We start from the raw sequence: 27,867 nt of genomic DNA on the forward strand, positions 1-27,867 counted from the left end.
CTTCATTTAAACAGAAGAATTTAATCAATTTTTTATTAATCTGAATTTTGTTGTCAAAAATCACAATGTCAGTTACACGTCTATGATTCATCATGAGGTGATCTAATCCATGAGTCATATGGACTTGATTGACCAAATGACAAACCCGCGCGGCCACACGAAATTAGTGATTTCAACTTTATATAACATGGTATAATGATTTATGAAGCATAATAAGTTGCCACAAAATCAGTGACGGCGATTTAAATAGAATATAACAACAATTGACAAGATACAAATAGTTGATCCCCGTAAATTTTCAAACTTTAACACCGGTACCAAATACAGTTTGGCCGATGTTAAGATTGTTTGAACAAACTTCCCTCATATTTTTTCGAATTGTACGTGTTATTCTACTTTTTTCCAAAAAAAACATCAATGATACCCTTAAATTTAATGAAAACCTATCAGAATACCCAAAGTGCACTAATCCGCCTCTTTTGAACATTTAATTATGCACATGTGTTGGCCTTTTGGCAATAATTTGTCATATCATTAACATATAAAAGCATATAATTCAAGATCAAAACACCTATTTATTAATATTTATCTATAAAATATTGATATTAATTATTTTAATATAATTCTATAAACAAGTTTCTACAACTTATGCAAAATTTAGGTTTTCTCGTGGCAAATTATTTGCTTTTCATTTTTGCTTTAATTTATACTTTTATGACTATTTTGTTAACGTCAACCAAAATCAATGAATAGCATACAGAGCAAAAAAGTTTTTACAAAATATAATAAATAAAGGCCCAACCGGGTTCGAACCGGTGACCTCTTGATCTGCAGTCAAATGCTCTACCACTGAGCTATGGACCCTTTGTTGTTTAGAGGGATTCTCCCATCTTATATAGTGTAGTACTTCCTCCGTTTTTTAATGATGTTCTCATTTCTTGAATATATATGTGAGAAATATTTTAATAAAATAGAAACATCATAAAGATACAGAGGGATTAGCTATTAGCAAATATGTACTCATGTAGTCATGTGAGTCATATACATCAAAACTCAATTTTCTTTAGTATTCAATATCGCTCTCGATTTTCAATAATAAATTTGGATGTATAAATCAATTAATAGCATTTTTTTTGTCATAAATACCATTTAAAAAATCATTTTACAGTCTTCATTTAAATAGTGGAATTTAATCAATTTTTTAATCATCTGAATTTTGGTGTCAAAAATCACAAGGTCAGTTACACGTCTATGATTCATCATGAGGTGATCTAATCCATGACAAATAAGGACTTGATTGACCAAATGACAAAGCCACGAGACCACACGAAATTCGTGATTTCAACTTTATATAACACGGTATAATGATCTATAAAGCATATTAAGTTGCCACAAAATCAGTGATGGCGATTTAAATCAAATATAACGATATTTGACAAGATACAAAGAGTTGATCCCCTTAAATTTTCACAACTTTGACACCGGTACCAACAGAGTTTGGTCGATGTTAAGTTTGTTTGAACCAACTTCCCTCATATTTTTTCGAATTGTACGTGCTATTCTGCTTTTTTCCAAAAAAAACATTAATGATACCCCTAAATTTAATTAAAACCTATCGGAATACCCGAAATACACTAATCCGCCTCTTTTAAACATTTATTTTATGCACTTTTGTTGATCTTTTGACAATAGTTTGTCGTATCATTAACATATAAAAGCATATAATTCAAGATCAGAACACTTATTTATTAATATTTATCTATAAAATATTGATATTAATGATTGTAATATCATTGTATAAATAAGTTTCTACAACTTATGCAAAATTTAGGTTTTCTCATGCCAAATTAATTGCTTTTCATTTTTGCTTTAATTTATACTTTTATGGCTATTTGGTTTAACTTTATTTTAACAGTTTCGGTCAACCAATGAAGTTACAAAAAAGTTTTTACAAAATATTAAAAGTAAGGGCCCAACAGGGTTCGAACCGGTGACCTCTTGATCTGCAGTCAAATGCTCTACCACTGAGCTATGGACCCTTTGTTGTTTGGATCGATTCTCAATCTTATATAAAGTAGTACTCCCTCCGTTTTTTAATAATGTTCTCATTTATTGAATATATATGTCATAAAGATATAGATCAGGGAGTAGCTATTAGCAAATATGTACTCATGTAGTCATGTGAGTGATATACATCAAAACTCAATTTTCTTTAGTATACAATACCGCTTAATCAATTTTCAGTAATAAATTTGGATGTGTAAATCAATTAATAGTATTTTGTTTTGTCATAAACACCATTTAAAAATTCATTTTACAATCTTCATTTAAACTAAGGAATTTAATCAATTTTTTAAAAATCTGAATTTTGGTGTCAAAAATCACAAGGTCAGTTACACGTCTATGACTTATCTTGAGGTGATCTAATCCATGAGTCATATGGACTTGATTAACCAAATGATAAACCCACACGGCCACACGAAATCTCTGATTTCAACTTTATATAACACGATATAATGATCTATGAATCATAATAAGTTGCCACAAAATCACTGATGGCGATTTAAATCAAATATAACGATAATTGACAAGATACAAAGAGTTGATACCCGTAAATTTACACAACTTTAACACCGGTACCAATAGAGTTTTGCCGATGTTAAGATTGTTTGAACAAACTTCCCTCATATTTTTTCGAATTGTACGTGTTATTCTGCTTTTTTCCAAAAAAAAACATCAATAATACCCCTAAACTTAATGAAAACCTATCAGAATACCCAAAATGCACTAATCCGTCTCTTTTAAACATTTATTTTATGCACTTTTGTTGGTCTTTTGACAATAATGTGTCGTATCATTAACATATAAAAGCATATAATTCAAGATCAAAACACCTATTTATTAATATTTATCTATAAAATATTGATATTAATGATTGTAATATCATTGTATAAACAAGTTTCTACAACTTATGCAAAATTTAGGTTTTCTCGTGGCAAATTATTTGCTTTTCGTTTTTGCTTTAATTTATACTTTTATGACTATTTTGTTAACTTTATTTTAACAGTTTCGGTCAACCAAAATCAATGAATAACATACAGAGCAAAAAAAGTTTTTACAAAATATAATAAATAAGGGCCCAACCGGGTTCGAACCGGTGACCTCTTGATCTGCAGTCAAATGCTCTACCACTGAGCTATGGACCCTTTGTTGTTTAGAGGGATTCTCCCATCTTATATAGCGTAGTACTTCCTCCGTTTTTTAATGATGTTCTCATTTCTTGAATATATATGTGAGAAATATTTTAATAAAATAGAAACATCATAAAGATACAGAGGGATTAGCTATTAGCTAATATGTACTCATGTAGTCATGTGAGTCATATACATCAAAACTCAATTTTCTTTAGTATTCAATATCGCTCTCGATTTTCAATAATAAATTTGGATGTATAAATCAATTAATAGCATTTTTTTTGTCATAAATACCATTTAAAAAATCATTTTACAGTCTTCATTTAAATAGTGGAATTTGATCAATTTTTTAATCATCTGAATTTTGGTGTCAAAAATCACAAGGTCAGTTACACGTCTATGATTCATCATGAGGTGATATAATCCATGACAAATAAGGACTTGATTGACCAAATGACAAAGCCACGAGGCCACACGAAATTCGTGATTTCAACTTTATATAACAAGGTATAATGATCTATAAAGCATATTAAGTTGCCACAAAATCAGTGATGGCGATTTAAATCATATATAACGATATTCGACAAGATACAAAGAGTTGATCCCCTTAAATTTTCACAACTTTGACACCGGTACCAACAGAGTTTGGTCGATGTTAAGTTTGTTTGAACCAACTTCCCTCATATTTTTTCGAATTGTACGTGCTATTCTGCTTTTTTCCAAAAAAAAAACATTAATGATACCCCTAAATTTAATTAAAACCTATCGGAATACCCGAAATACACTAATCCGCCTCTTTTAAACATTTATTTTATGCACTTTTGTTGATCTTTTGACAATAGTTTGTCGTATCATTAACATATAAAAGCATATAATTCAAGATCAAAACACTTATTTTTTAATATTTATCTATAAAATATTGATATTAATGATTGTAATATCATTGTATAAATAAGTTTCTACAACTTATGCAAAATTTAGGTTTTCTCATGCCAAATTATTTGCTTTTCGTTTTTGCTTTAATTTATACTTTTATGGCTATTGGGTTTAACTTTATTTTAACAGTTTCGGTCAACCAATGAAGTTACAAAAAAGTTTTTACAAAATATTAAAAATAAGGGCCCAACCGGGTTCGAACCGGTGACCTCTTGATCTGCAGTCAAATGCTCTACCACTGAGCTATGGACCCTTTGTTGTTTGGATCAATTCTCAATCTTATATAAAGTAGTACTCCCTCCGTTTTTTAATAATGTTCTCATTTCTTGAATATATATGTCATAAAGATATAGATCAGGGAGTAGCTATTAGCAAATATGTACTCATGTAGTCATGTGAGTCATATACATCAAAACTCAATTTTCTTTAGTATACAATACCGCTTAATCGATTTTCAGTAATAAATTTGGATGTGTAAATCAATTAATAGTATTTTGTTTTGTCATAAACACCATTTAAAAATTCATTTTACAATCTTCATTTAAACAAAGGAGTTTAATCAATTTTTTAAAAATCTGAATTTTGGTGTCAAAAATCACAAGGTCAGATACACGTCTATGACTTATCTTGAGGTGATCTAATCCATGAGTCATATGGATTTGATTGACCAAATGACAAATCCACACGGCCACACGAAATCCCTGATTTCAACTTTATATAACACGATATAATGATCTATGAAGCATAATAAGTTGCCACAAAATCAGTGATGGCGATTTAAATCAAATATAACGATAATTGACAAGATACAAAGAGTTGATCCCCGTAAATTTGCACAACTTTAATACCGGTACCAATAGAGTTTTGCCGATGTTAAGATTGTTTGAACAAACTTCCCTCATATTTTTTCGAATTGTACGTGTTATTCTGCTTTTTTCCAAAAAAACATCAATAATACCCCTAAACTTAATGAAAACCTATCAGAATACCCAAAATGCACTAATCCGTCTCTTTTAAACATTTATTTTATGCACTTTTGTTGGTCTTTTGACAATAATGTGTCGTATCATTAACATATAAAAGCATATAATTCAAGATCAAAACACCTATTTATTAATATTTATCTATAAAATATTGATATTAATGATTGTAATATCATTGTATAAACAAGTTTCTACAACTTATGCAAAATTTAGGTTTTCTCGTGGCAAATTATTTGCTTTTCGTTTTTGCTTTAATTTATACTTTTATGACTATTTTGTTAACTTTATTTTAACAGTTTCGGTCAACCAAAATCAATGAATAGCATACAGAGCAAAAAAAGTTTTTACAAAATATAATAAATAAGGGCCCAACCGGGTTCGAACCGGTGACCTCTTGATCTGCAGTCAAATGCTCTACCACTGAGCTATGGACCCTTTGTTGTTTAGAGGGATTCTCCCATCTTATATAGCGTAGTACTTCCTCCGTTTTTTAATGATGTTCTCATTTCTTGAATATATATGTGAGAAATATTTTAATAAAATAGAAACATCATAAAGATACACAGGGATTAGCTATTAGTTAATATGTACTCATGTAGTCATGTGAGTCATATACATCAAAACTCAATTTTCTTTAGTATTCAATATCGCTCTCGATTTTCAATAATAAATTTGGATGTATAAATCAATTAATAGCATTTTTTTGTCATAAATACCATTTAAAAAATCATTTTACAGTCTTCATTTAAATAGTGGAATATAATCAATTTTTTAATAATCTGAATTTTGGTGTCAAAAATCACAAGGTCAGTTACACGTCTTTGATTCATCATGAGGTGATCTAATCCATGAGTCATATGGACTTGATTGACCAAATGACAAAGCCACGAGGCCACACGAAATTCGTGATTTCAACTTTATATAACAAGGTATAATGATCTATAAAGCATATTAAGTTGCCACAAAATCAGTGATGGCGATTTAAATCATATATAACGATATTTGACAAGATACAAAGAGTTGATCCCCTTAAATTTTCACAACTTTGACACCGGTACCAACAGAGTTTGGTCGATGTTAAGTTTGTTTGAACCAACTTCCCTCATATTTTTTCGAATTGTACGTGCTATTCTGCTTTTTTCCAAAAAAAACATTAATGATACCCCTAAATTTAATTAAAACCTATCGGAATACCCGAAATACACTAATCCGCCTCTTTTAAACATTTATTTTATGCACTTTTGTTGATCTTTTGACAATAGTTTGTCGTATCATTAACATATAAAAGCATATAATTCAAGATCAGAACACTTATTTATTAATATTTATCTATAAAATATTGATATTAATGATTGTAATATCATTGTATAAATAAGTTTCTACAACTTATGCAAATTTTAGTTTTTTCATGCCAAATTAATTGCTTTTCGTTTTTGCTTTAATTTATACTTTTATGGCTATTTGGTTTAACTTTATTTTAACAGTTTCGGTCAACCAATGAAGTTACAAAAAAGTTTTTACAAAATATTAAAAGTAAGGGCCCAACCGGGTTCGAACCGGTGACCTCTTGATCTGCAGTCAAATGCTCTACCACTGAGCTATGGACCCTTTGTTGTTTGGATCAATTCTCAATCTTATATAAAGTAGTACTCCCTCCGTTTTTTTAATAATGTTCTCATTTCTTGAATATATATGTCATAAAGATATAGATCAGGGAGTAGCTATTAGCAAATATGTACTCATGTAGTCATGTGAGTCATATACATCAAAACTCAATTTTCTTTAGTATACAATACCGCTTAATCGATTTTCAGTAATAAATTTGGATGTGTAAATCAATTAATAGTATTTTGTTTTGTCATAAATACCATTTAAAAAATCATTTTACAATCTTCATTTAAACAAACGATTTTAATCAATTTTTTAAAAATCTGAATTTTGGCGTCAAAAATCACAAGGTCAGTTACACGTCTATGACTTATCTTGAGGTGATCTAATCCATGAGTCATATGGACTTGATTGACCAAATGACAAACCCACACGAAATCCCTGATTTCAACTTTATATAACACGATATAATGATCTATGAAGCATAATAAGTTGCCACAAAATCAGTGATGGCTATTTAAATCAAATATAACGATAATTGACAAGATACAAAGAGTTGATCCCCGTAAATTTACACAACTTTAACACCGGTACCAATAGAGTTTTGCCGATGTTAAGATTGTTTGAACAAACTTCCCTCATATTTTTTCGAATTGTACGTGCTATTCTGCTTTTTTCCAAAAAAACATCAATAATACCCCTAAACTTAATGAAAACCTATCAGAATACCCAAAATGCACTAATCCGTCTCTTTAAACATTTATTTTATGCACTTTTGTTGGTCTTTTGACAATAATGTGTCGTATCATTAACATATAAAAGCATATAATTCAAGATCAAAACACCTATTTATTAATATTTATCTATAAAATATTGATATTAATGATTGTAATATCATTGTATAAACAAGTTTCTACAACTTACGCAAAATTTAGGTTTTCTCGTGGCAAATTATTTGCTAATCGATTTTGCTTTAATGTATACTTTTACGGCTATTTTGTTTAACTTTAATTTAACAGTTTCGGTCAACCAATGAAGTTTATACGTTTTTAAAAAATATAAAAAATAAGGGCCCAACCGGGTTCGAACCGGTGACCTCTTGATCTGCAGTCAAATGCTCTACCACTGAGCTATGGACCCTTTGTTGGTTTGGAGGATTCTCCATCATATATAGTGTAGTACTCCCTCCGTTTTTTTAATAATGTTCTCATTTCTTGAATATATATATGAGGAATATTTTACTAAAATAGAAACATCATAAAAATATAGAGGGAGTAGTATTAGCGAATATGTACTCATGTAGTCATGTGAGTCATATACATCAAAACTCAATTTTCTTTAGTATTCAATACCGCTCAATTGATTTTCAGTAATAAATTTGGATGTATAAATCAATTAATAGCATTTTTTGTCATAAACACCACTTAAAAAATCATTTTACAATCTTCATTTAAACAGGGAAATTAAATCAATTTTTTAATAATCCGATTTTTGGTGTCACAAATCACAAGGTTAGTTACACGTCTATGACTCATCCTGAGGTGGTCTAATCCATGAGTCATATGGACTTGATTGACCAAATGACAAACCCACACGGCCACACGAAATTCGTGATTTCAACTTTATATAACACAGTATAATGATCTATGAAGCATAATAAGTTGCCACAAAATCAGTGATAGCGAATTAAATCAAATATAACGATAATTGACAAGATACAAAGAGTTGATCCCCGTATATTTGCACAACTTTAACACCGGTACCAATAGAGTTTGGCCGATGTTAAGATTGTTTGAACAAACTTCCCTCATATTTTTTCGAATTGTACGTGTTATTCTGCTTTTTTCCAAAAAAATATCAATGATACCCCTAAACTTAATGAAAACCTATCAGAATATCCAAAATGCACTTATCCCCCTCTTTTAAACATTTATTTTATGCACTTTTGTTGGTCTTTTGACAATAATTTGTCGTATCATTAACATATAAAAGCATATAATTCAAAATCAAAACACCTATTTATTAATATTTATCTATAAAATATTGATATTAATGATCTTATTTATATTAATACAAAAGACAATACTCAATCCTCAGCGTGCCACGTCATTAATGCAGTTTTTTTTTTTTTTTTTGAAATTCATGTTATGGTGGGACCCGTGAGTGTGCAATGTATTTATTTCTTCAGATTTTCGTCTTTTTAAACACGCGATAAAATCCGTCTTACAACAAATTCTATGAAATAATATTATGAAAAAATTCTATGAATTAATATTATGAAATAATTTTATACATTCCGTGTAAATAAAATTAATAACATATACGCAGAATGAATTACAAATACGAGTAAATGAAATTGAATTACATAATTTTTAAAACAAAATTACATAATAATAAAATTACATAATTTCAAGAAGGAATAACATTTATATACGAGATTGAACATAAAGCGCAAATGAATTAAATACATATGTTAAAGTTGATTATATTGGATTATATTTCTTGGGAAATGATAAATACAACCCACTAGGTTGTATTTAATTTAATACCCTTCTATATTTGGCATTAATTTAGAAATTAGTGAGTAAATTACACATAAATCAATGCAATTAATGCATATATTAACTATTTATTTCCTCTTTTAGTTGCTTAAATACAACCCACTAGATTGTATTTATCATAACCCATATTTCTTTTATCCGGATGTAAAGTTTTTTTTATGTATGCAATTTTTATTTACAAGAGTAGATTACGTTATTTCCTTATAAACCAGTGTATGTGAACACGTGTTTGTAACAAATTTAAACATAAATTATGTAGATCGTAGATTTAGACCAACTAGATAAGTACAATAGAAATGTAAAAACAAATATACATCCAAAAATATTAATACTGGCCCAAATACATACCCGTGCAATTTTGCACGGGTTTAAAACTAGTTGTAGTATCATTGTATAAACAAGTTTCTACACTTTACGCAAAATTTAGGTTTTCTCGTGGCAAATTATTTGCTTTTCGTTTTTGCTTTAATTTATACTTTTACGGATATTTGGTTTAACTTTATTTTAATAGTTTCGATCAACCAATGAAGTTACAAAAAAGTTTTTACAAAATAGTAAAAGTAAGGGCCCAACCGGGTTTGAACCGGTGACCTCTTGATCTGCAGTCAAATGCTCTACCACTGAGCTATGGACCCTTTGTTGTTTGGAGGGATTCTCCATCTTATATAGTGTAGTACTCCCTACGTTTTTTAATAATGTTCTCATTTCTTGAATATATATGTCATAAAGATATAGATCAGGGAGTAGCTATTAGATCAGGGAGCAAATATATATATATTTTTTTTTTTTTTTTTTTTTTTTTTTTTTTTTTTTTTTTTTTTTTGGAAAAAAAATATGTACTCATGTAGTCATGTGAGTCATATACATCAAAACTCAATTTTCTTTAGTATTCAATACCGCTTAATCGATTTTCAGTAATAAATTTGGATGTGTAAATCAATTAATAGTATTTTATTTTTCCATAAACACCATTTAAAAAATCATTTTACAATCTTCATTTAAACAAAGGAATTTAATCAATTTTTTAAAAATCTGAATTTTGGTGTCAAAAATCACAAGGTCAGTTACACGTCTATGATTTATCTTGAGGTGATCTAATCCATGAGTCATACGGACTTGATTGACCAAATCACAAACCCACACGGCCACACGAAATCCCTGATTTCAACTTTATATAACACGATATAATGATCTATGAAGTATAATAAGTTGCCACAAAATCAGTGATGGCGATTTAAATCAAATATAACGATAATTGACCAGATACAAAGAGTTGATCCCCGTAAATTTGCACAACTTTAACACCGGTACCAATAGAGTTTTGCCGATGTTAAGATTGTTTGAACAAACTTCCCTCATATTTTTTCGAATTGTACGTGTTATTCTGCTTTTTTCCAAAAAAATATCAATAATACCCCTAAACTTAATGAAAACCTATCAGAATACCCAAAATGCACTAATCCGTCTCTTTTAAACATTTATTTTATGCACTTTTATTGGTCTTTTGACAATAATGTGTCGTATCATTAACATATAAAAGCATATAATTCAAGATTAAAACACCTATTTATTAATATTTATCTATAAAATATTGATATTAATGATTGTAATATCATTGTATAAACAAGTTTCTACAACTTACGCAAAATTTAGGTTTTCTCGTGGCAAATTATTTGCTTTTCGGTTTTGCTTTAATGTATACTTTTATGGCTATTTTTGTTTAACTTTAATTGAACAGTTTCGGTTAACCAATGAAGTTTATACGTTTTTAAAAAATATAAAAAATAAGGGCCCAACCGGGTTCGAACCGGTGACCTCTTGATCTGCAGTCAAATGCTCTACCACTGAGCTATGGACCCTTTGTTGTTTAGAAGGATTCTCCATCTTATATAGTGTAGTACTCCCTCCGTTTTTTTAATAATGTTCTCATTTCTTGATTATATATATGATACCGTCGTTTAGTATCAAAAATAATATTTATAACCTAAATACTACTAACAGAAGCTAGTGGCAGTCAGGGTCGAACCACAAGGAGGCAAGCAATTTAAAGTTGTCTAATTTATGTCTAAAGTAACAGTTTTTTGGGGGGTTTGATTTGAATAATCCTATAACTAAAGGCAATAAAATTAAAACTAAATTAAAGAAAATAAATGAGCAATTAAAGGAAATAGATGAAATTAAATATTAAAAGGATGCTAAGATGATCGGTTCACTGTAGTTTCGACGGCAGTATCCTAGGTAAGTCTGAAATAATCACGTAAGACGGGAAACTAATAAGTCCTCTCGGTCCATTCTTAACAGGTAGCATCTTTCGATCATAGCTACGGGTCCCTAAGTATCACTAGTACTAACTCTCGCCCTGAAAAGTGATTCTTAAAAGCCTAAATTTTACCTATCTTTCGATCTCAGTATAATTTAGTCGTTTCAATTGGTAGTCTAATTCCCTCCCCTATCTTTCGATCTAATGGGTCGTTCAATTACTAAGTATTCAACTAGTCGCGTGCACTCGATTTGTCAAATTAAGCAATTTAATCATTTAAAACGGAGCTGATCTCACGTGAGCCGGTCGATCGACCATCTAAGGCAGTCGATCGACCATGACGCGACTCAGGTCTACGAAATCTACGCCGCCTACAATACAGGCCCCCTACATCTTAGCACGAAGGGTTTAGCTACTCATGATAAAATTCATAACAACAATGAAATTTACGATTAACGAAATTTGATGCATGATTAAATAAACTAAGCAAATAAGATGCATAAACGAAATAAGGCTTTGGGAAACTACTCTATGCAATCCTAATCTATGAATGAATAAAAGCAAACTGAAATTAAGGAATCAGAATTACCGAATGAAAGCAGGAAGAAGAATCCGAAAGCACGAACTTTATTAAAGAAAATAAAGCTAATTGTATTGAATGTTAAATGAATGAAATCTGATGCTAAAATCTCTATATTGAATCCTAAAATTAATTCGATCTTGAATCCCTAAAATTCTATTATTATTCTATAATTCGATGATCGTTCTGAAATATAGGGTTCACGTTATATAGGAATATATCGGGACTCTTATTCCTAAAACCTAATTTGCAATGGGCTTCTAACTCTCGTCTTTTAAATTGCGCGTCAGTCTCGTGGTGCGGTCGATCGACCACTAGGACCAGTCGATCGACCAACCTTCGCTGTACAGTAGCTTCTGATAATCGTGCTCTGGTCGATCGACCAAGGGCATCAGTCGATCGACCGCTTCAGCAGATACTTTGCTCCAAAAGCCTCGTAAATTTGTCTTTCAGGCCTCGATACGCGTACCAAGTACGCCTCCCGAGTCTTTACTTCACGTCAGGTCCTATGCCTAGTACTCAGGGACGGATTCGGCTCATTTTCCGCTACATTCTTCCCATTTCTGCAATATTACACAAAAACACGAAAGTAGACGGAAATAGGGAAAATAGTAGCATAAACTACATAATTGAGCTCTGAAATGCATGTAAAATCGGGTGTAAGACATCATATTTAGGACACGCATCAAACTTCCCCAAACCAAACCCTTGTTTGTCCCCAAGCAAGAACCAGACTCGATCTTAAAACCTAATGGAACGCGTTCATTCTCAGAGCTAAATGCAAACTGCAAAGCCTAAACCAGTTTAATGCTAAAAATCAACAATCAATTAGTAATGTGAATCATGCAAACGAGTTATATAGTCGTTAAAAGTTGCTGAATTATCAACTATAAAGACTTATAAAATTGGACTCTCACGGGCCGCTCAAATCACTCAATAAACACAGGTGAATATATGTAAAGATAGAAAGAAGTAATTTTGTAATGACTCTCACCTGACTACGACCTATAAGAACATGCCTGCAATTTAATATGAAAATAATCTCTACAACCGTACATATGCATTCCAACCATTAAAGACCATGACACATGCCGAGCTAAATTTGGATATGTGAGGCTATGGGTAAGAAGAGGCTAAGACGAATTTGGTAAAACAGAGTTATAAGCCAAGCTAGTAATTAAGGGAACCAAATTAATAAATCATTCCAACCTCTTGCTCAAGATTAAACAATAAAGCGGTGCTAACAGTAAGCACAAATCTCACATTCTCCATACAAACTTAATTCCCCATATGATATTAATAGCAGTATGGGAATAAAAATCACCATCTACTCAAAACTTCAACCATGTGATTTTTTTTCCTTTTCTCGGGCTTCAGCAAGCAGTCGATCGACCAAATGGGACGGTCGATAGACTGATCCTTTTTTTTCGAATTCCTGTTTTTTTTTTTTTTTCTTTTTCTTTTCTTTCCCTTCAACATTTCACCAACATATTCTCAACACGAGACATAAAAACCAAAATGCAATACAATATTCCCGAACGACTACCAATACTAGCTGAGCAAGGGTAGGCTAAATATGGAATGTAGCTTATGGGACAAAAGGCAAATTTGGCTTTTGTGGGGCTTATGGGTAAAATGAATAAAGGGGAACCTCTTCCACATGTGTCAACATACCACAAACCCGAATGCATACAGGTATTAAGCAGATCAAGTTCATATTTATGCAAATTGATATAACATGTCTTATAAGGAGTAATTACTCACATCCTAAATGAACTGGTCATGAATGACACCAGTTATAAAGCTCTAAGACTCAGAAAATGATGTAGTTTGCCAAAAATCTAAGTTAAGTCTCAAGATTCAGCGAATAAATTAACGAAAACTCGTAGATATGCATATGTGATTCTACTAATAACATGTCAATTAAGCACGGCTTAGGCATAAACAGATGAAAATGCAATGTCATCATTGAACTACTACCGTTCCAACTCGACCTACATGCTAAAATAAACGTGCAAAATTTTTTGAATTTTTGAAATTTTTCAATTTTTTTGAATTTTTGGATATATATAGGAAATGAAATAAACAATGCAAGACAAAAACTAAACGTGAATGCAAAACAGAATGAATGCAACGCAAAACCCTTCCCCAAACCAAATCACACAATGCCCTCATTGTGCAAAATTATGTGAGAAAATAATCAAGGGAAATGGGAATTTGCGATAATAATAACTGAAAGGACATGAAGGAGACATGGGGAACTCACAAGACTTTAAGCGCGCAAAAGGAAACCTCCCCAAACCAGCGTGAGCTAGGAGGTTTCAGTAGCCAGCAGTGCTACCATAAGGTACCTGAAAACACAAAAGTACCGCGCATAATTCCGAGCAAACAAAGTTGAAGCGGTAATTATGTGCAAAGAATTAAGCTGAAGAAGGAGATAGATGAATGAAAAGGAAAGAAAATAAGGAGAAAACTCCCTAAAACTCCCTTTCGTGCTCCGCAAAACGACCAAACACAGCAGAGGAATGATCGAAAAACAGTGCGAATGGCGGGAAGCGGTCGATCGACCACACAGGCGGTCGATCGACCAGGGCATCAAAAGAAGCTCCGTAGGCTGCAGTGGTCGATCGATCGACTACACACAGTCGATCGATCGATGATATACCGACGAGGACAGTGCTTTCTTCGAATTAACTCAAATAGCGTGAGTCAATATGGTCTAACAACCTACAAATGCACATAATACAGCGCCCAAAATTGCGCTAAACCCAAATTTAAAGTCTATAGCCTAAATAAATCCTAAGCAAACCAAATTAAAGCGAAGTCTCGCGCACACCAAAAAAACAATAAATAGTCTTAACAAAAAAGTAAATAAGTTGTTTTAAAAAGATTTGATCAACTAATAGTTGATCAAGAATGGCCACGGAATAGCCCACTTGCTCGGCTTCTGGCTACAAGAAGTAGCCTCTACAGTGCTCATCCTCTCAGTTGCACTCCTAACAACTCCAATATCCCCAGAACTCAACGGATCAACATCTCTAACATCTTCCCAATCACTGACCTCGTCTGGCTCATCAAAATCCAAATCGGACTCCGTCACATTGACTGGCTCCGCATCCGGCTCCTCATCAGTTGCATAGCTCAGACATCCTAGACCGCCTCTCTGCACAATGGGCTCTCTCACAACTGGAGCAACATGCGGCTTTAAATTCCCCAAACCAACTCCTGCAACAGTCAAAATAGAAGGATCTTCCACCAGTTTGCTCCCAATCTGGGGCGGAGGTGTTATAGCAGAAATAGGAATATGGGCAGGCATATCAGGCAACACAACATAAGATTTAGCTACATTGCAAGTTACTGGGTACATAGCATCCTTCTTCTTATAGGTCTGGGCAAAAACAATGGACTGTTTTTGTGGGAAATAATCTGTATACTTCCCTTAATTTAGAAGGATTATAACGATATAATAAAGATGATCAATGGTCATAAAATAAAATACATAAACAAAAGTAAAGGATTCAGAAATAACCTTTGGTCCTAGCAAATTTGGCCTAAGAACAATATCAAAATTGATATTCGCCTATCAGTTGCACCCAAGACGATATGAGATATGCCCTTTGATTATGCTAGAAATCAATCCAAAATTTTCTGTAAAATTTAGGTTTTTGTGTTTTTTCTGATGAGAGAGGAGGCTAGGTCAAGAAAAGGAATTAGGTTAGAAATAATTCTCTACCTTTCTTTTTATATAGACCGAAACTTGGAGTCAATTAGGAAAGGGAAAATTCTCCTAATTTTCGACCAAGTGAACCGTGACAAGGAGTATTTCCTCCTTAATTTTGGTCTTTCCAAAAATATATAATATGTGTTGAATTGTCATCTAGTGAGGATCGAACCCATGACCTCTTGATATGTGTACCCTCACTATTACCACTATGACACATTCAACTTGTTGATATTAAATACAATTGATTATATTTAATTACGAATTAACAGATTAATTCGTCCAAGCTAACATTATATATATTTAATTAAATATAACTTATTATATTTAATTTACGAATTGGCAGTTAATTCGTCTCAACTTAATATTATTTAATTTTCATTAAATAATTATCTCATCAACACATTGACTAAATTTTTAGTCATTTTGGGTATCAATGTAATTATATTTCTATAACCACATTTCTCAAACACGTCCTATAGGTGTGACCTTTAGGGTCCAGTTGATCACCGCCATCTGTATGATAATAACGTCAAACTTTCTAGCAAGCCAACCGTTATTAGGTAAACGTTAATCAACTGATTAAATATACGAAGTATACTCTTGTGAACCTGTAAGAGATTTACAAATGTTATCACACTAATTTGTGGAGGACACCAGCTCCAACAGTTTTCCTACCTTAAAGGTCAATGTCCATGAGCCAACATCTATAACTGCACCAGCAGTGTGCAGAAGTGGTCTACCCAAAATGATAGGAATGTGAGCATCCTCGGGTATATCTAGCACAATGAAGTCAGCTGGGAAAAAGAACTTTCCTATTTCCACAGGAATGTCCTCTAAGACTCATATAGGCTGAACCGCAGAACGATCAGCCATCTGTACAGTCATATTAGTAACTGCAAACCTAGTCAGTTTCAATTTCTTAGCAAGACTCAAAGGCATAACACTAATACTGGCCCCTAGGTCACACAATGCCTTCTCAATAGAAAAGGTGCCAATATTACATGGGACTGAAAAACTACCTGGGTCTTCTAGCTTATGAGGTGTAGTACGAGTCAAATAGGAAGATGACTCCTCAGTTAATGCGACAGATTGGACAGTATCAAGTGACTTCTTTTTAGACAACAACTGCTTCATAAATTTCATATAGGCAGGCACTTGATTGACTAATTCTAGGAAAGGAACTTGCACATTTAAACTACGAATAACATTTTCAAACTTGTTAAATGATACCTGTTCCTTTGGCGGCACCAATCTCTCTGGATAAGGGGATGTAAGAAACAACTTAGCCCTCTCCTCTAGGTCTCTCATACCGGCATCAGTGGACTTAGGCTGAAAATCCACTACTTTGTCCTTGTTGTAGCTCGAACCTTCTTCAGACCGTCTCAGGAATGAACCATTAACCGTCGTAGGGTCATACTTTGGAACCAGAACTGACCCATCAGCATTTGGATAATCTTGCCTCAATAATTTCGGAGTTGTCGTACCCCGAAATAAGTACTCCCTCAAGTTATCTGGCATTGGAGGACGAAAATGTTCACAATCAGACGTATCTTCAGTCGATCGACCATGTAGGTCAGTCGATCGACTGGCTTCCTCAGGATCAGAAACTTTACTGTTACCCGAGCTGGTCGATCGACCAGGTGTGTCAGTCGATCGACTGATGTACCTGCTGATCGTCTTTTTCTTGCTACTGTTCATTCCAGCCTTTTTCTTGCTTGGTTCCGCCTCATCTTTTTCAGTAACATCTTCGACCATAGTGGGCCCATCAAGGGTAGACCCACTCCTCAAAGTCATCGCATTTAGAGTCTCCTTTTGATCCGGCTGCGACGGTAAGTGCTCCGGAGCTCTAGTTGCACTTTTGCTTGCTAATTGGGCAATTTGGCTCTCCAACATTTTTGTAGAAGTCTCTCTAGCTAGAGACTCCTTTTGCATCAAACCCGACAAATTCTGAACCATGTTTTTCAGTTCAGAAATATCAGAACTTTGAAATTGCTGCTGTTGAGGCACATAGGGAGGCTTTTGATATTTGTTTTCTTTGCTTATGAGGGGGCACATAGTTTTGCTGCTGCGGTGGTGGACCCGGATTAAGGACATTCTGGTTAGTCCACCTCAAATTGGGGTGGACATTAGAGGGATCGGGATAAGTATCAGTCTGCCTAAAATGTTGAAAGGCAGCACATGTTTCATTCGAATTAGTACAAAACTCCGAAACATGTCCCTCTCCTCCACATCTTTTGCATGTAAAGGGACCGTCTGAAACTGCATTAACTTTATATATCCCACCTTTTTGGGATCCCCCAAAATCTAACTTGTCGAATCTCGCGGTAAGGGCCTCTATTGCAGCTGCAGCAGGAGATTCAGCTGCTCTTCTCTGATTCCCTCTAGAATTCCCATGCTCAGCTTTATGGGTGGCCATATCTTCAATAATCTTCCACCCCTTAGTCTCTCCAACATTCTCCTGGAATCTGCCATTAGCTGCAGCATCCAGGATAGCCCTCTGATCATCATAAAGCCCATTATAGAATTGATTACACATGCACCATTGCTCGAACCCATGGTGCGGAATAGATCGCACCAGCCTCTTGAAATGGACCCATGCCTCATGAAAATCCTCATCAGAACCATGTTTAAAGCTTATGATCTGAGCTCTAATCGCATTGGTTTTCGATGCAGAGAAATATTTTTTATAAAATGCTAGGGCCAGCGAATTCCAATAAGTAATCTCATTAGCAGCTCGATCCAGATCTCGGTACCACTCCCTAGCAGCATCACGGAGCGAGAATATGAACATCGTCTCTTTTATCTGGTCCTGGGTCACACCTTGGTGGGGGTATGGAACAACATGATGAGTCGGTGAATATCTCCATATGTTTATTTTGCATCTTCATTTGCAGCTCCCCCAAATTGGTTTCTCTCAACCAAGTTAATGTAGGACGGTTTCGCTTCGAATTTTCTATCCGTCCCAGCTGGCAACGCGAATCCCTTATAGAGATTCTCAGCTTTTGGCTCGGAGTGACTGGCTATACTTGCTTCTTCAGCCATATCTGGAGATGTAACGGTCTCAGCTGAAGAACTAGAAATAGAAGATGAAGGTGGATCCTCCTCAAATAACTCGTTCTCGTAATAACTGGACAGAGTACTCAGCTCTTCTTCTGTCGGCAATACTCTAGATGATCGTCTCAACTCACGCAAAGTCTTCTCGATCTCAGGATCTAACGGTACTAATTCACCACCTTGTGACCTGCGCATAAGAGGAAACTACAAGTAGAATATGAGAACAGTTTAAGAAACGGATGTCCCTTAAACTAGGAAAAAGACTAAAATAAAAACAACTATAAATTAATCAATTGCCTCCCCGGCAACGGCGCCAAAATTTGATACCGTCATTTAGTATCAAAAATAATATTTATAACCTAAATATTACTAACAGAAGCTAGTGGCAGTCAGGGCCGAACCACAAGGAGGCAAGCAATTTAAAGTTGTCTAATTTAAGTCTAAAGTAACAGTTTTTTTTTAGGGGGGGGGGGGGGGGGGTTGATTTGAATAATCCTATAACTAAAGGCAATAAAATTAAAACTAAACTAAAGCAAATAAATGAGCAATTAAAAGAAATAGATGAAATCAAATATTAAAAGGATGCTAAGATGATCGGTTCACTGTAGTTTCGACGGCAGTATCCTAGGTAAGTCTGAAATAAGCACGTAAGACGGAAAAATAAGAAGTCCTCTCGGTCCATTCTTAACAGGTAGCATCTTTCGATCATAGCTACGGGTCCCTAAGTATCACTAGTACTAACTCTCGCCCTGAAAAGTGATTCTTAAAAGCCTAAATTTTACCTATCTTTCGATCTCAGTATAATTTAGTCGTTTCAATTGGTAGTCTAATTCCCTCCCCTATCTTTCGATCTAATGGGTCGGTCAATTACTAAGTATTCAACTAGTCGCGTGCACTCGATTTGTCAAATTAAGCAATTTAATCAATTAAAACGGAGCTGATCTCACGTGAGCCGGTCGATCGACCATCTAAGGCAGTCGATCGACCATGACGCGACTCAGGTCTACGAAATCTACGCCGCCTACACTACAGGTCCCCTACATCTTAGCACGAAGGGTTTAACTACTCATGATAAAATTCATAACAACAATGAAATTTACGATTAACGAAATTTGATGCATGATTAAATAAACTAAGCAAATAAGATGCATAAACGAAATAAGGCTTTGGGAAACTACTTTATGCAATCATAATCTATGAATGAATAAAAGCAAACTGAAATTAAGGAATCAGAATTACCGAATGAAAGCAGGAAGAAGAATCCGAAAGCACGAACTTTATTAAAGAAAATAAAGCTAATTGTATTGAATGTTAACTGAATGAAATCTGATGCTAAAATCTCTATATTGAATCCTAAAATTAATTCGATCTTGAATCCCTAAAATTCTATTATTATTCTATAATTCGATGATCGTTCTGAAACATAGGGTTCACGTTATATAGGAATATATCGTGACTCTTATTCCTAAAACCTAATTTGCAATGGGCTTCTAACTCTCGTCTTTTAAATTGCGCGTCAGTCTCGTGGTGCGGTCGATCGACCACTAGGACCAGTCGATCGACCAACCTTCGATGCACAGTAGCTTCTGATAATCGTGCTCTGGTCGATCGACCAAGGGCATCAGTCGATCGACCGCTTCAGCAGATACTTTGCTCCAAAAGCCTCGTAAATTTGTCTTTCAGGCCTCGATACGCGTACCAAGTTCGCTTCCCGAGTCTTTACTTCACGTCAGGTCCTATGCCTAGTACTCAGGGACGGATTCGGCTCATTTTCCGCTGCATTCTTCCCATTTCTGCAATATTACACAAAAACACGAAAGTAGACGGAAATAGGGAAAATAGTAGCATAAACTACATAATTGAGCTCTGAAATGCGTGTAAAATAGGGTGTAAGACATCATATTTAGGACACGCATCAATATATGAGGAATATTTTACTAAAATAGAAACATCATAAAGATATAGAGGGAGTAGTATTAGCTAATATGTACTCATGTAGTCATGTGAGTCATATACATCAAAACTCAATTTTCTTTAGTATTCAATACCGCTCAATTGATTTTCAGTAATAAATTTGGATGTATAAATCAATTAATAGCATTTTTTATCATAAACACCACTTAAAAAATCATTTTACAATCTTCATTTAAACAAGGAAATTTAATCAATTTTTTGATAATCCGATTTTTGGTGTGAAAAATCACAAGGTCAGTTACACGTCTATGACTCATCATGAGGTGGTCTAATCCATGAGTCATATGGACTTGATTGACCAAATGACAAACCCACACGGCCACACGAAATTCGTGATTTCAACTTTATATAACATGGTATAATGATTTATGAAGCATAATAAGTTGCCACAAAATCAGTGATAGCGAATTAAATCAAATATAACGATAATTGACAAGACACAAAGAGTCGATCCCCGTAAATTTGCACAACTTTAACACCGGTACCAATAGAGTTTGGCCGATGTTAAGATTGTTTGAACAAACTTCCCTCATATTTTTTCGAATTGTATGTGTTATTCTGCTTTTTTCCAAAAAAATATCAATGATACCCCTAAACTTAATGAACACCTATCAGAATACCCAAAATGCACTTATCCCCCTCTTTTAAACATTTATTTTATGCACTTTTGTTGGTCTTTTGACAATAATTTGTCGTATCATTAACATATAAAAGCATATAATTCAAGATCAAAACACCTATTTATTAATATTTATCTATAAAATATTGATATTAATGATTGTAATATCATTGTATAAACAAGTTTCTACAACTTACGCAAAATTTAGGTTTTCTCGTGGCAAATTATTTGCTTTTCGTTTTTGCTTTAATTTATACTTTTACGGATATTTGGTTTAACTTTATTTTAACAGTTTCGATCAACCAATGAAGTTACAAAAAAGTTTTTACAAAATAGTAAAAGTAAGGGCCCAACCGGGTTCGAACCGGTGACCTCTTGATCTGCAGTCAAATGCTCTACCACTGAGCTATGGACCCTTTGTTGTTTGGAGGGATTCTCCATCTTATATAGTGTAGTACTCCCTACGTTTTTTAATAATGTTCTCATTTCTTGAATATATATGTCATAAAGATATAGATCAGGGAGTAGCTATTAGCAAATATGTACTCATGTAGTCATGTGAGTCATATACATCAAAACTCAATTTTCTTTAGTATTCAATACCGCTCAATCGATTTTCAGTAATAAATTTGTATGTATAAATCAATTAGTAGCATTTTTTTTGTCATAAACATCATTTAAAAAATCATTTTACTATCTTCATTTAAACAGAGGAATTTAATCAATTTTTTAATAATCTTAATTTTGGTGTGTCAAAAATCACAATGTCAGTTACACGTCTATGATTCATCATGAGGTGATCTAACACTACTACAGATACAGGCTATAACAACGGTTAAAAACCGTTGTTATATAAAAAAGCGGACGTTGTTAAAGCGTCCGTTGTTAAAGGTTTTAACAACAGTTGGTTTTTCTAAGAAACCCGTTGTGAAAACTATTAACAACGGTTATAAACCGTTGTCGTTACGAGACATTCGTTGTGAAAAGTGTGACTATTTTTTGGTGGGAAAGTTATAACAACGGTTACAATAGAAAAGACTGTTGTTATAACTAAAGACAACATGTTTTTTTTTTTAAATAACCGTTGTTGTTGATTTAAAAAAAAAAATTATATATTACTAGATGCATTCATTATTACTGCCTCTTATAATTTCGATGCATGCATTATTACTGCCAAATCCCTGCATATGAAAGGACAATATATAGAATGAGAAGGGTTATAAGATTTGAAGCAGATATGATGACACAACTTCCTAAACATATATTAATTAAAAAATAACTCAAATGACACATTACTAAGTATAAATTCATGCATTATCTCAATAACCGTTCCATTATATCACTATCTCCACCTTAAACTCTCCAAACCCTAAATCTTTAAAACCTAAAAAACTCCAAACTTCCTTCAACAATGAATGATACCATTCGTAATACATGCATTATGACCAAGTACAACAAGAGTTTCATACGCCGGTTGCTGGAAATCGAGAGGAGGTACATGAGCTACCTTGAGGAAGCTCGGATCGCACTCAAGGACGACAAAAAAAATGGCTTGTTAGAGCCGCAGATAATGCAGCTATATGACGATATAGCATCTGCGGAACGAAGCCTCCAAATAGCAAAGGAGGAGAGGATGAATATCATAGAAGAGAATGCATCTCTCTATGAACATCTAAGAATTGTATTTTTAGCAATGAAATAAGTTTATGTATATATATGTATATATATATATATATATATATATATATATATATATATATATATATATCAATAATTAATTAAGTTTATTATGCATTCCTCTCCATCATCTTCTTCTTTGTTTTATTTTATTTAATTTGTTTTACTAATAAACGCAGAAAAAATAATTAAGCGAATAATAATTCGAGAAAGAACAATAATGATCGAGAAAAACACATGCAAATAAATTATTAGATAAAGAACAATAATAACGGAGATGATGACAAAACCTAAAATCATAAAGCGATAGATATTTACCTAATAATTAGAGAAAGAAAGAGACGATGACAACAACAGTGACGGAGATGATAAAGCGACGATGAGAAAGAGACGATGAGAAAGAGTGTGGTTGAGTGTTTGTGTTTGTGTTTGTGTTTGTGTTTGTGTTTGTGTTTGTGTTTGTGTTTGTGTTTGTGTTTGTGTTTGTGTTTGTGTTTGTGTTTGTGTTTGTGTTTGTGTTTGTGGCTGTAGCTGATGTGTTTGTGTGGTATATATGATGGAAAGTATTGACAACGGTTTTTACACATAAACCCGTTGTCATTAGAGAATATATTAACAAGGGGTCCTTAGAAAACCGTTGTTAAAAAGTATTAACAACGGGTTTATTTATCAACGGTTGTAATGTATTACAGAGTAAACTGTTATTATTAGTTTTTATATTAACAACGGTTGTGCAAGTTTGACCCGTTGTTAAAACCTATAACAACGGTTAACAAGACATAACCGTTGTAATTAAGTTTAGTAAAATTCGCGCCATTCATTCTACAACGTCTTATGGTGATTTTCGTTTATAAGCGTTGTTAAAGGACCGTTGTAGTTGCCTGGATTTGTAGTAGTGTAATCCATGAGTCATATGGACTTGATTGACCAAATGACAAACCCACACGGCCACACGAAATTCCCGATTCCAACTTTATATAACACGATATAATGATCTATGAAGCATAATAAGTTGCCACAAAATCAGTGATGGCGATTTAAATCAAATATAACGATAATTGACAAGATACAAAGAGTTGATCCCCGTAAATTTGCGCAACTTTAACACCGGTACCAATAGAGTTTGGCCGATGTTAAGATTGTTTGAACAAACTTCCCTCATATTTTTTCGAATTGTAAGTGTTATTCTGCCTTTTTCCAAAAAAAACCTCAATGATACCCCAAACTTAATGAAAACCTATCAGAATACCCAAAATACACTAATCAGCCTCTTTTAAACATTTATTTTATGCACTTTTGGTTGTCTTTTGGCATAAATTGCCATATCATTAACATATAAAAGTATATAATTCAAGATCAAACCACCTATTTATTAATAGTTATCTATAAAATATTGATATTAATGATTTTAATATAATTGTATAAACATGACCGATTTGCTATTGTACTCGTGTCATTAATGTGTACATCCCCCTTGGAGTGGGAAGCTCCAAGGGGCGACCCGAGCGCAAGACGATTTTCCAACCGTCTTACGTCTCCTCAACAATCAAGTACCGTCACCAAGGACCTTCAACACAACACAATCACAACAATACAAGACAAATGGAATAACAACATCTAACATATGACCAAATTCATAAATTCAATCCCACATGCATACTAACCGACTCGTGAATGCACTAGTAAGGAAAGACACCCAAGTATGCATACACAATATTGAAATCGGGTAGGATAACTTACCTTTTAGCATAATCCACATCCATCTCATAAAACCGTCTCATCCTACATAAATAATGTAATAACTATCACAATTCACTATATACTATATTACAACATAAAATCTCTCATTATTAGTCACTAATTACTCATTTTACATAACTAAATACTAATTAACCTCTCTTAGTAAACCCTAACTTGAATTACTCATAAGACAAAGAGGAAAAGGTGAGATTTCTACTTGCAAAGGTAGATCGGGACATAGGAGAGGTGTTCTACCATTAATCCAAGCTTGAAGTCCAAGGGAAGGGCATTGGGAGCATTTTAGAGAGAGGGGAGAGGGTTTAGTGTAAGAAGGAAGAAGGAGAAGAATGAATGGGATAGGGTTGGGATAGGATGAAATCCCGAATTTTCTTTCTCGGTTACAGCTCAGCACCACTCGGCCGAGTGACTGGTTCACTCGACCGAGTGGCACTCACTCGGTTGAGTATACCCTTACTCGACCGAGTGTCAACTCACTTGGTCCACTAGAGGTTCTACTCGGTCCACTGGCAGTCTACTAGGTGTAGTCTAGGTCTTACTTGGTCTCGTAGGAGCGTCATCCTTTACTTCCAAATACGTGTGGGTTCCCTCACGCATCCCTAGGTCTAAGTACGGGTCCCACAAATGGCGGGTATTACATGAGGCCAGACTGGAACCGTCCAAAGCTTATTCCACAACCACTTTTCCCGTTCCCAGCTTGATTGCTCAGCCATATCCACGCCCTCACCAGACAATAACTTTTATGTCGTCTTAACCGAGTAGATACCGTCCCACTCTAATCCCCAGAACCATATATCTTGCCCTCTAGTCAAGCTAATCCGCACATTATGAACCCTTTCTCGTTCAAAAGGCAAGAACAGCTGGTTAATTTTCCCGTCATCCCACTTCGTCCCATCTTCTTTAAGAAGGTCAGCTACCAACATAGTCTCATTACCGTTGTGACATGGTGAAATAATCCGGTGATACCGTCGTCAGGTACCAAAAATAAAATACCTAGTTACACTAACAGAAGCTAGCAGTAAGTAGGGTCGATCTCCACAGGGAGGCGGTCACTATCTACTTGTCAACTCGGTCTGTCTACAGTCACTAATGGGGTTTTGAATTGTTTTAACTAAACTAAAAAGATTAAGCAAGAGAAAAGGGGATAAGAGAAATTAACAAGGAAGAGAGAGGGAACTAGGATTTCGGGTAGATGTGGCAGCACAACTACAGAGGAATGGCTATCTCGTCTACGGAGCCTGAACGCGTAGACCTCGTCATTTTCTGCCATACAAAAAGCTGCATTGTGCTCAGCAGCACCACATTTCCCGCAGTAAATCACCTGCTGCGCCATATAATGGAACATAGGTGACGGGTCAAAGGTACTCAAGCCTTCCCTTTGACAATCTTTTACCTAGAACTGTCTAGGTAGGACCTGTAGGACCTATCAAAATAGCACTCAAGGAAAAAGATATGAACTGCCTCAAGGGAAAAATCCCTTAAGGCTAAAGACAGACAAAATTAAACAAATAAATAAAATAGTCGCCTCCCCGGCAACGGCGCCAAAATTTGATATCGTCGTCAGGTACCAAAAATAAAATACCTAGTTACACTAACAGAAGCTAGCAGTAAGTAGGGTTGATCTCCACAGGGAGGCGATCACTATCTACTTGTCAACTCGGTCTGTCTACGGTCACTAATGGGGTTTTGAATTGTTTTAACTAAACTAAAAAAGATTAAGCAAGAGAAAAGGGGATAAGAGAAATTAACAAGGAAGAGAGAGGGAACTAGGATTTCGGGTCATCAATGAACGTCAATTAATTGCAGTTAAGGTCACAGATTAGTCGATGTGTCGGTCTAAGGGGCAACGAATATCTCCTTCCGGTCTCAATTCGCCCTAAAATGCTATTAGCTTAACTTCTGCCCTCACTAAAGCATCCTATTGTTCACTGCAGGTCTCATCCCTTCCAACCTTCCGGTCCAGGTTAAGGCTTACCAAGGTTAAAAAGGCTAATTGCATCGATTCAATCAGCTAGATACAATTAAGGGCAGCGATTAACAACAAAGGACAAAACCACAACGACAACCTATGAAACTAATTAGCAATTAACATTCATTCATCGAATTCCCTAATCCTAGCAGAGAGAATTAGCTAAACATGGTAAAAGAAAGAACAAAAGCAAAGGGAAAAGAAATAAACATTAAATAAAGAGAAAAGGAAAAAGAGAGAATTACAGTAGATCCGGAAAAAGAAAGGAACAGAGAACAGTAGAAAACAGAAGAAAAATAGTGTATGTAGTATTGGGAGAGATACAAATGACGTCTCATCCTTCCTATTTATAGAAAATAGGATTTTTATTTGACCTAATAACGAATTAAGACTAAAAAGCTCGAGCCCAATAGAGATTTACTCGATCGAGGACTTTTATATCACTCGATCGAGCAAAACCAAGCTAAAACCTCTCGATCGAGTACTTTAGGTACTCGATCGAGCACTTATTAAATAGGAACTACTCGATCGAGTAGAAAAAGGGGTCGATCGAACACATTTGTACTCGATCGAGTACTTTCCAGCGCACAATTCCTGCTTCGCGCACTAAACTTCAAATGGCTGCCATTTCTTCGTTACTTGGGCAAACAGGGCGATTCCGGTGGAGTTGGAAAGCTAAGAGGACAAGCTTTCATCTCCAATTAGAATCACCTGAAAATCAGTTGTATAACTCGAGATATGGCTCTTCAAAGTAGGCACTAGTAATTTGAAGTTCTTCCTTTGCTCGCCTAGCTATTTTACTTCTTTGCGCATCTCAAAATAGCTACATTCCCGCTCCAAATTCGCTCTTCTTCCAAATGCATGCTAAACGGACGGTAAAAGGCTCGATTTCCCTATTTTCTGGTCCATTCCTGCAATTAGAACAAAACAAACCAAAGTAGCATATTCGGGGCATTTCGTAACATAAAAC

At 34.3% G+C, this 27,867-nt stretch overlaps 10 non-coding genes across 10 annotated transcripts; all 10 read right to left on the reverse strand.

The window, feature by feature from the left end:
- Nucleotides 1-792: 792 nt before the first annotated feature.
- TRNAC-GCA (transfer RNA cysteine (anticodon GCA)) lies at nucleotides 793-864 on the reverse strand. Its single transcript has one exon. It is a non-coding gene; the product is annotated as a tRNA-Cys (tRNA).
- A 1,103-nt stretch (nucleotides 865-1,967) lies between these two features.
- Nucleotides 1,968-2,039, reverse strand: TRNAC-GCA (transfer RNA cysteine (anticodon GCA)). Its single transcript has one exon. It is a non-coding gene; the product is annotated as a tRNA-Cys (tRNA).
- Nucleotides 2,040-3,134: 1,095 nt separating this feature from the next.
- TRNAC-GCA (transfer RNA cysteine (anticodon GCA)) lies at nucleotides 3,135-3,206 on the reverse strand. The gene has a single exon. It is a non-coding gene; the product is annotated as a tRNA-Cys (tRNA).
- A 1,105-nt stretch (nucleotides 3,207-4,311) lies between these two features.
- TRNAC-GCA (transfer RNA cysteine (anticodon GCA)) lies at nucleotides 4,312-4,383 on the reverse strand. The gene has a single exon. It is a non-coding gene; the product is annotated as a tRNA-Cys (tRNA).
- Nucleotides 4,384-5,476: 1,093 nt separating this feature from the next.
- On the reverse strand, nucleotides 5,477-5,548 carry TRNAC-GCA (transfer RNA cysteine (anticodon GCA)). The gene has a single exon. It is a non-coding gene; the product is annotated as a tRNA-Cys (tRNA).
- A 1,101-nt stretch (nucleotides 5,549-6,649) lies between these two features.
- TRNAC-GCA (transfer RNA cysteine (anticodon GCA)) lies at nucleotides 6,650-6,721 on the reverse strand. Its single transcript has one exon. It is a non-coding gene; the product is annotated as a tRNA-Cys (tRNA).
- Nucleotides 6,722-7,789: 1,068 nt separating this feature from the next.
- Nucleotides 7,790-7,861, reverse strand: TRNAC-GCA (transfer RNA cysteine (anticodon GCA)). Its single transcript has one exon. It is a non-coding gene; the product is annotated as a tRNA-Cys (tRNA).
- Nucleotides 7,862-9,845: 1,984 nt separating this feature from the next.
- On the reverse strand, nucleotides 9,846-9,917 carry TRNAC-GCA (transfer RNA cysteine (anticodon GCA)). Its single transcript has one exon. It is a non-coding gene; the product is annotated as a tRNA-Cys (tRNA).
- Nucleotides 9,918-11,069: 1,152 nt separating this feature from the next.
- Nucleotides 11,070-11,141, reverse strand: TRNAC-GCA (transfer RNA cysteine (anticodon GCA)). Its single transcript has one exon. It is a non-coding gene; the product is annotated as a tRNA-Cys (tRNA).
- A 10,696-nt stretch (nucleotides 11,142-21,837) lies between these two features.
- Nucleotides 21,838-21,909, reverse strand: TRNAC-GCA (transfer RNA cysteine (anticodon GCA)). The gene has a single exon. It is a non-coding gene; the product is annotated as a tRNA-Cys (tRNA).
- Between the last annotated feature and the right edge of the window lie 5,958 nt (nucleotides 21,910-27,867).

This window comes from Silene latifolia, chromosome 1, assembly GCF_048544455.1.
Source record: "Silene latifolia isolate original U9 population chromosome 1, ASM4854445v1, whole genome shotgun sequence".
Lineage (NCBI taxonomy): Eukaryota > Viridiplantae > Streptophyta > Magnoliopsida > Caryophyllales > Caryophyllaceae > Silene > Silene latifolia.